An 8958-nucleotide genomic window follows, 5' to 3' on the forward strand; every position below is an offset into this window, starting at 1 on the left:
GGGATGTTTGGTCTTCCTGATAGCACACAGAGCATTGTTGGCCTGGGCTGAAGTTGACGGTCTGGGAGCCTCAGCGTTACCCGGAGTTATGCTGTGTGCTTAGCTTGTTCTTCACCTTTTCCTGGTCTTCCTGCCTTACCTACTGCAAAAGGCTGCTAGGATGGCGTTGTGGGAGATTCCTGCTCCCCACTCACTTTCCTCTTGCACACCCACACATTTGCCTTTTCCTTTCAAATTCTTCAGCTCCCAGTGGCCCCCAACAAGGCTCCAGCTCAGGAGCCTGGAATTCGAGCCCTCCCACATCTGGCTTCTACCTTATCTTGTACTATTTCCTACTAACTCTGCACTTCAGAGGAGCAGGCCTATTTACAGGCACTGGGAGACAGGCAAGTTCCCACCTTGGGACTTTTGTCTGGCCCTGCAGCCTATTTCCTGTGCCTGACTTATCTGAGCATTAACCCTGCTGAAAGACTGACCCAAAGCCTTACTGTCTCTGTGGAGCCCTCCCTCACAGCCCTGTGCTCATGAACTTACAGAATCAGTAAAGCTGAAGAAACTTTGGAAAAGCATCTAAGCCGCTATGAAACATAAATGTTTGTTTTCAGGGTGGGATTAAGTATTTATGGGCAGAAATGGACTAACTGAACTCTTTTATTTATTTATTTTTATTAATTTTATTGAGAAACAAATTGCAATGAGACAGTTTCAAAAACGATTAGTAGGACAGCTTCATTAATTAATACATTGCATATTGTTGTCTTCGTAGTAGTTACTCATAGTACAAGATGCAGACAGGATATCCTGTCCAAACACTATGAGTACAAATTTTTCTTCTCATTGAATTAAGAGAAAGCAGCTCTATATCTATCCTATTTTGTATATACAGATACAAAATGGTCCTTCATTTGTATCCCCTTTTTTTGTTTAATTTTTTTCAGAGATGGGTATTCCATTGTTATTTAAATATTGTAGGCTTGTAAATTCAGCAAAAGGACCCTCTTTTCCCTTTGCCATGACGCTGCAAGTGTCACGGTGCCAGGAATCAAGTCTGGCCCCCAACAAAGGCTCGGTTTACCCCTTGAGAGAGAGAGAAGGCTTGTTCATGCCCCCTGGTAGGCTAAGGTAAGTAGATCGTCTGCATTTGAGCAAAGGTTGCTGAATCAGCCCAGTCAGTCTTCAGCACTTGCTCAATACAGCAAGTCCTTCAACCTCTCCAATCTCACCTGTTCCTTCCATAAAGTGGGAATACCACAATGACGGCAGCCATCCTGTGGAAGGCAAGGTCAAAATGAAACACAGTTTAACCCAGTGCTTGGTGTCTGCTAGCACTCCGTGATACGCGTTTCAGGTTCAGCAGAACGTTGTGCCACTTCAAGTGTCATGGGATTTCGCATTGAGCTGCAATTTATGTGCCCTGTTGCTTCATGCAACGTGAAAAATGGTGCTCTAATGTGGATTTGCCATTGGAACAGGTGAACCTTGGGGCAGGGGAGAGAAGCCCAAACAGATCGCTGTCTGGAGACTATTTTTTTTTTTTTTAAATTTTATTTAGAAACAAATAGCAATGAGACAGTTTCAAAACAGGTTAGTAACACAGTTACAATAATTAATACACTGCGTATTGTTGTCTTTGTAGTAGTTATTCTTATTCATCTTTGTTTCTTTCTCCTGGGGCAGAACTGACCTTCCCACATGGGGATCATGTTGCTGGTCCACTGTGTTTAGAAACAGCAGCATTCTGGAAGCCCAAGGAATCCATGTGGCATTGGGTGACACATGAGGGTTTCTCTCTTTGACTCCCTGCAGCGGGAGCCCTGAGGGTGTGACACTGGAAGCCAGGGTGAGAGCCAACATTTTGATGCCTGGCTAGAAAAGGCTTCTCCTGGAATCTGCCTCTGTTTTCCCGCCCTGCTGAGCTGATCTGCATGTGAAGAAAATCATTTTCCTTTAACACCAAGTTGGGAAACTCTCTAGCTTCTAACCCACATTTGTCCCCAATTCACAGCAGGTCAAGAATTTCCAACTCAGAGGCTTCCAGAGGCCCAGCAGAGAATGCAAACGAAGAACAGAGCAGGGAGCAGCGCTGGTTGTTTTCCTGCACGTGGGGCCCATTCATCCATGGCTGCACTTTCGGTTGTTCAGAGAAGGTGGAAATCCAAGTTTAAAAAAATCCTGTGGAGGAGCAAAATGTGTCTGTGGGACAGACTCGGCCTCGCCCTTTGGGCTGCCAGCCTGAGCAGTCTTATCCTGTCCATCCTGGTGACCCGAGCAAGTGTGTCTCCTTAGCCTTTGCAATTGCTCACACCTTCCATGAACCGCACCCGTTCTGTCCTTTGGTGTTAGGTAACAACACCTTGTCACTTTTGTGGTCTTCAGTATCCAACCCCTTGGCTTCCGGGGTTGTATCAACTGACATTTACATTCTCCTCTGTCAGGGAAGTCTTCACATCATATGGCCTAGGGTACAGCATGGAGTGTCCCGTGTGTCGCCTGACTCACAGCAGACTCTCGGGCCATGCTGGGCGGCTGACGTGGGGATTCCATGCGCACTGCACCCAGCAAAGGGAGAGCTTTGAGAAGCCCTCCTTGTCTCCATGCCGTGGACAGTGGGACCTGATTCATGTGCCCTTGCTAGTGAGCCAGGACCCATGACTACTGGGGTGAAGACCCATGAATACTGGGAGCTGGACCAGATAGGTGGATTTGGACTCCTGCTCCCCATACCAAATGCACTAAGAGAAAAACCAAGCCATATTCAACAAGAGCATCAAACAGCGCCCTCTGCAGGTCACTTTCTACATAGCTTTAGAATCTCACCCTAAGGAAGGGTGTCTACTCCAGCCCAAGGGAGACAAAGAGGTGGGATAAGGATGTGCAGAGAGGAACCCGGTAGGGCAGGCTCTTGCCGCAAGTGTTGTCAAACAGGAAATGATGGCCTGGTAGTGAACTGTGAACTGTGATCAGCACTTTGACAAAATGGAGTTAATGTAGAAAATATCAAAGAATATTCTAGACCAAGGGCATAGTCTAGGTTGAGAGAGATAGAGCATGTCTGTCTCCCTGTCCCTTTCTGTCTCTGTTGCCTTGTTGAATCTGTATCTGAACATGCTTATGGTTGGAAAGGTACCTCTAATTCTGAGTTAAAAAGAGCCAGGGCATTGTCTGCTGAAGTCTCTACAGTAATGCTCAAAAGTGAACATTAAAGATCCATTTCACAGATGGAGAAATCAAGGCACTACAGGGACTTCCTGAGTCACACCCGGGAGCAATGGATGTGGGATTTGGCACCGGAATCCTCTTGCTCCAGTGGGCTGAATCTGCTCCATCACAAGTCCAGGGAAGTCTGATGTTCATTATTTCTTTGCTGAGCAGAGTAAGCTTTTCCCTAGAAACAGAAGTCTAAGAGGAGGATGTTTCCTTTCAGTCCTACCCATGTCCTAGTCATAATGCCACCAATGTCCTAACCTGCCCTATGTTTTCAAGAAGTGTGTGCAGTGGACTCTTGTTTTGGTGAGGAGATAAGTGCAGAGTATGAGACAGCGGTGGTGCACGGGGCAAGGAGCACAGATAAGCGACGCAGCAAGGGCGGGTTGTCCCGTGGTTCCTTGTGAAGCTGCTCTCAAATTCTGTCGCTCCCCTCCAAGGAGTGTGGAGCCCTGGAGAAGCTACGTCATCAAACGGAGCTGCGGGTTCCCCATGGAAAGACAATGGCAGCAACCATAACCATCTTTAGGAGTCGTCGTGAACATGAAATGTGATTGCAGGGCCTCAAAAGTGAGACCTATTGTCACCAGGATCAGCAAACAAGAGTAGTGTTGATCTCTGAGCTTCATGCCACTTCACTTTTTAAGGATTAGCATGTTTTTCCCTATCTCAAGCTGGGGACTAAGGGGCAGCTCACAGAATCCATAGAGAATGCATACCGAGGTCCATGCCCTGTGTTCTGTGGGCACCTTGGTGGTCCAGGGCGTCACCGTTGGGGGTATAGCTGAGGTTAGGGAACATCTTGTCCCTTTCTGTTCTGTGCACAGCATAGGGTCCTTGCTCCCAGCCCCCAGGGTAGGATGGGGGTGGGGCCTTCCCTGCACCCTCTCTAGGCCCCTGGGGAGCCCTGGTGGCTGGAGAGCCTGGCTGGCTGCCTGGACCGCCCCAGGACTACTCACATTCTCCTGATGGTTGCAGGGAGGGCCTGGGGAGGGAGTAGACATTGGAATTTGGCCAGGGGACTTCACAACAGGCTCAACAAAGGATTTTCTAAAGGGGTTTATTTGGTAATAGGCAGAGGGGAATTCCATGGATAAATAATAATTTATGCAAGGAATGCCATCTGCTCCTCTGGTGCGTATTTGCAGGCCATTGCCTCCCGCTTCTTGCCCTTTACAAGTAGCCTCTTTAGGTGATTATACGACACCTTGGACTGGGTGGAGAGCACCCATGTCCAGCTTGGAAGCTGGCCGGAGACAGGGTGCTGTTGAACTGAAATACTTAGCTGGAGTGTATTAGAGTATTAAACATCAAATAAGAGCATATTGGTGTTCTGGCTAAGACATCTGAATGCTGTGCTGGAAATCAGTAAAACCTGGCTTCGCTGCAGATATAACATCGTAAACTAAATTTTGTCTTTGAACAAAGAACCTGTCATTGGGTTCCCTAATGAGATTAGGAAGCCAGAAACAGAACTCCAGGATCCCTTTCCTCACCACCTTCTTTTTGTCTGGGCCCGGATGAGAATATTTTGGGAGCCTCTCTTTATGTATGGATTCTGCTGTCTCTCTTTGTAGCTTGCATAGATTCTGGTAGGGTGGTAAGTGGTGAGCCTGGGTCTGGGGTAGGGGTGAGGTGGAGGTCTGGTGGTGGAGTCTGGACCATTTAAGGAATCATGCTTAAGTGCTAAACCTGGCACAGTGCCCTTTCTCACTGATACATGTTGGCTCAGATATCAGATTTCAATGCTGTCAGCATTTGTAGCTTTGTTGCTTGATTGGTTATTTATTTATTTATTTATTTATTTATTTATTTATTGTGTGTGCTTTGAAATGGCGTCTTGCTATTTAGTTCAGGCTGGGCTTGAACTCATTACGTGGCCTAGGTTGACCTCAAACTCTCAGGGATCCTCTTGCCTCAGCTTCTCAAGCCCTGGGATTAAAGGCATGTGCCGCCATGCCCAGCCACCCAGACTGTAGTATTTTGGAATAGGCGCCATCATTTAAAAGCTGGTAGATTTCATGTCGGAATCTGAATTTCTGCCTTTCCTTGTAAAGCCAGTTTTAGGAATCCTGGGCTGGAGTTCCCAAGTACCTGGAGGCAAGAAGCAGCCAGTTACCCAGAAGCCCTGAGTGCTTTGCCTTTAGCCACAGGCTGCACCGCTCCTGGGACCTGGGCTGGGGAACTCCCTGCTGGCTCCTTCCAGTCCACTGCTGGCCCTCCCCGTGCCTGAAGCTGTGGCCGCTGATTCTGATAATTTCCCGATCTATGCATGGCTGAGTATAAGGGAAACCTAGTCTTCAAAAAGAGGTGTTCAAGAAACATTTAATTATGATTATTCTAGCCAGTATTAAGCATCTATAAACCCACATGCCTGCCCCTTTTCCCATTATAGTAACAGATTTATGGAGATAAAATTCACATACAATACAATTCACCGATTTAAACTACACAATTCAGTGGGTTCCAGTAGATTCATACGGCTGGACAGCTACTGCTGGCTTCAAACTTTTTCTTCACCTTCTGGAGAAGTAACCCACCTGCTGCGCGCTTCATCTCAGCACTACCATCTAGGCGAACACCAGCTGCCACTCGTCCCTAAGAACTCTCTTTGTTTGGCCTTTTCGAATGAACAGAACCACGTGGTGTGTGAGTCCCCTGTGGCTGACCTCCCCCACAAAGCCTGGTCACCCCAGGACTTGTTATAGTTACGCAGCGTTGTTCCCTCAAGACCGACCTGTGTCACAGCACGTGTTAGATCTTTTTCTCTGCATTTCTGAATTTCTCTATTTCTTTCTTTTTTTTTTTTTTTTTTTTTGGTGGAACCAGAGATTGAACTCAGGCCCTTGCACTTGTCAGGGAAGCGCTTATTCCACTGAGCCATCTCTCCGGCCCTGAATTTCTCTATTTCTTGAGGGCAACACATTGTGTTTATTCAGCCATTCATCGAGAGCCATTTGGGCCATTTCCATTTTTCGGCTATTTCATCTAGTGTTATTGTGGGGTACAATGGCACAGGCCTGCAGTCCCAGCTTCTCAGGAAACTGAGGCAGAAGGATTAAAATATCAAAACATTTATCAACAGTGCAATACATTCGTCACAGGGAACTGGCTCCTGTATACAATATATCTTGCTTTTTATTTTTCTTCCCAATTTTTCCCCCTCTTTTCATCCCTTCTTCCCTGCTTAATTAAAAAAGTTGGGCAGGGGAGATAGCTCAGTTGAATAAGCACGTGCCTGGCAAGCCCAAGGGCCTGAGTTCAACCCCCTGTTCCCACCAAAGAAACCCAACAACGTAGTTTCCTTTTTTCCTTCTATTCTTTTTCCCTTCTTGTCTTTCCCCCTCTCCTCCCATGTTTCCCTTCTCGTTTGAAAGTTGTGAACCCATTTTCCCAGGATTATACATTTTGCTCTTTATGTACATGTTTGGTTTGGCACATCAGAGAAACAGTGCAGTATTTATATATGCATGTTCAATTTATTTCATTTAGGCATATGTTTTGGGGCTGGCAAGATAGCTCAGTGGGCTAAAGTATCTGCTTAGGCAAGCTCAGGCAAGCACAGGGACTGCGGTTCGATACTGGGCATCACATTCGGTGTCAGCCCCGCCCTCTGGAGGGGCAGAGCTGGCCAGAGTCCAGGCGTAGTGGTGCACACCTGTAATCCAAGCACTAGGGAGGCTGCAAGCAGGAGGGTTGCCAGGAGTCCAGGCTGCACAGTGAGATCCTGCAACAACCAAATACATCATAAAATAAAATAAAATAAACCATACATTAAAAAAATAAGCATACGCACTCAATGTACACCATTTCCCTAGCATATCCTTTTTATAACAGAGTAATACCCTGTGGTATAAAAAAAAAATGAATACATCTTATGTATTCATTTATTGATTGATGGTCATTTGGGCTGTTTCCAAGATTTGGCTGCTATAAACTGTGCGACTGTAGGACCAGGCATGCGCATATCACTGTGGTATGATGCTTTTAATTCTTTGGGGAAAATGCCAAGAGAAGGAAGTGGTGGGCCAGATGGAACCTCTAGTTTTCGTTTCTTGAGGCATCTCCACAGTGATATCCACAGTGGTTGCACAGCACACTTTCGAATGACTGCAAAACTGTTTACAAAATAACACATCTAGCCACTCCTCCGCTTCTTTTCTTTTAAGTGTTTGAATTGTTTCATTGACTTCTTATGGTAAGCAACACCGGACAAATATCTTTGGGCAGACGGTTCTTTTCCGTACTCTGGAGTTTTGTTTTCGGCCGCAGTGCAGAAGCAGAGATCTTGAGCCTGGCATGTTTGTTAGGTCTCCGCTCTGTCCCGCGGAAGCTGGACAGGAAGGCAGAAGTGAGGCTCACGCTGCTGTAGGGATGGTGAGCGCCCTGGGCCAGCCAGCAGCCGGCTCCGCGTTTATGAGTGTTCCTAAAACCCTTGCTTTACCCTGTAGTTCTTGCACTAACGAGGGGGACAATGTAACCAGTACACAGAGAGTGGAGGTACGTTTTCATTGATGTGCCAATTAAATAAAAACAAAACAGGCACTACGTTATGGTGCGTTTTCCTAAAGGAGCCGGAGAGCCCCTAAATAAGAGCTCTGGAGGGTAAGAGGGTAAGTGGTCCGAACAACCTCCATACAACTGCTGATAGTGGGATTTACGGATCAGGCCGAAGGACACGTGGCTTTGTAGCTCATTTTCTGTGCCTTCTCAGAATAGAGACCTGCGCCCTTCTATATACTGGCTACTCCTGGCCGTGTGATAAAACGCACTGTGGACAGACAGTACCGGCAGCTGAGACAGCTCCTGTTGCAGGGCGAGGACACGCAATGCTGACTGCTGCCACTGAGGAGGCCGTAGGGCACCTGGGAGGTTGGAGGCCTTCAAACATCTTCTCTCAGCTTTTTTTTATTTTTTTATTTTTTTATTTTGTCGGAACCAGGGATTGAACTCAGGCCCTTGCGCTTGCCAGGGAAGCGCTTATTCCACTGAGCCATCTCCCCGGCCCCTCTCTCAGCTTATTTTACCTGTGAAAGAATGTTTTTCAAGTCAGTGGTTGGTAAATAGCAGAACGGGATTGAATCGAGGCACCCTGGAGAGGGCAGCCTGGGGAGTTCCGAGCTGGAGAACATTAGCCATGCTTAGGTGGGAAATGCGCTCTCTGGGGAACGTGTCCAGTGTCTGTCTTCTGCCCTTCAAAAGCTATGTTTTTATTGAAATTGGGATTAGCTAACCATGGCCTCCTCATAGACATACATTAAATCAAGCATTTGAAGGAGGCAGAAGTGGATGACAGGGAGGACTGGTGGCCCCGGCCTTACGAGGGCCCGAGCGTGACGAAGCGGTTAGGTCTCTTCCTATTAATATCCTGGGCGCTTGTGCAGACGAACACGCATGGTGCGTGGACCTAGCCACACAGTGGTTAGAGCACGGAGGCTGTCACACTGATCCTGCTGTGCACACCTTGAAATCTGTGCCCCTCAACCTCTCAGAGCCCTCATTACCTTCTCCTTAACATAGGGACAATAATAATAGTTTCTACCCTGCAGAATTTTTGAGGGAAGAAGGAAGAGAATGCATATGGTTAGGGCTCAGGAGTCGTTAATGTTTAGCACTTTTTCTTTCTTTCTTTTTTTTTTTTAATGTGTGTGTGTGTTTGTGTGTGTGTGTGTGGCCAGCTCAGCCCACCAGGGGGCGGGGCTGGCTGGCATGTGGTGCTGGAGGATTGAACCGCGGTCCCTGTGCTTTGCTAAG

This window comes from Octodon degus, unplaced genomic scaffold, assembly GCF_000260255.1.
Source record: "Octodon degus isolate 3935 unplaced genomic scaffold, OctDeg1.0 scaffold00062, whole genome shotgun sequence".
NCBI classification, from domain to species: domain Eukaryota; kingdom Metazoa; phylum Chordata; class Mammalia; order Rodentia; family Octodontidae; genus Octodon; species Octodon degus.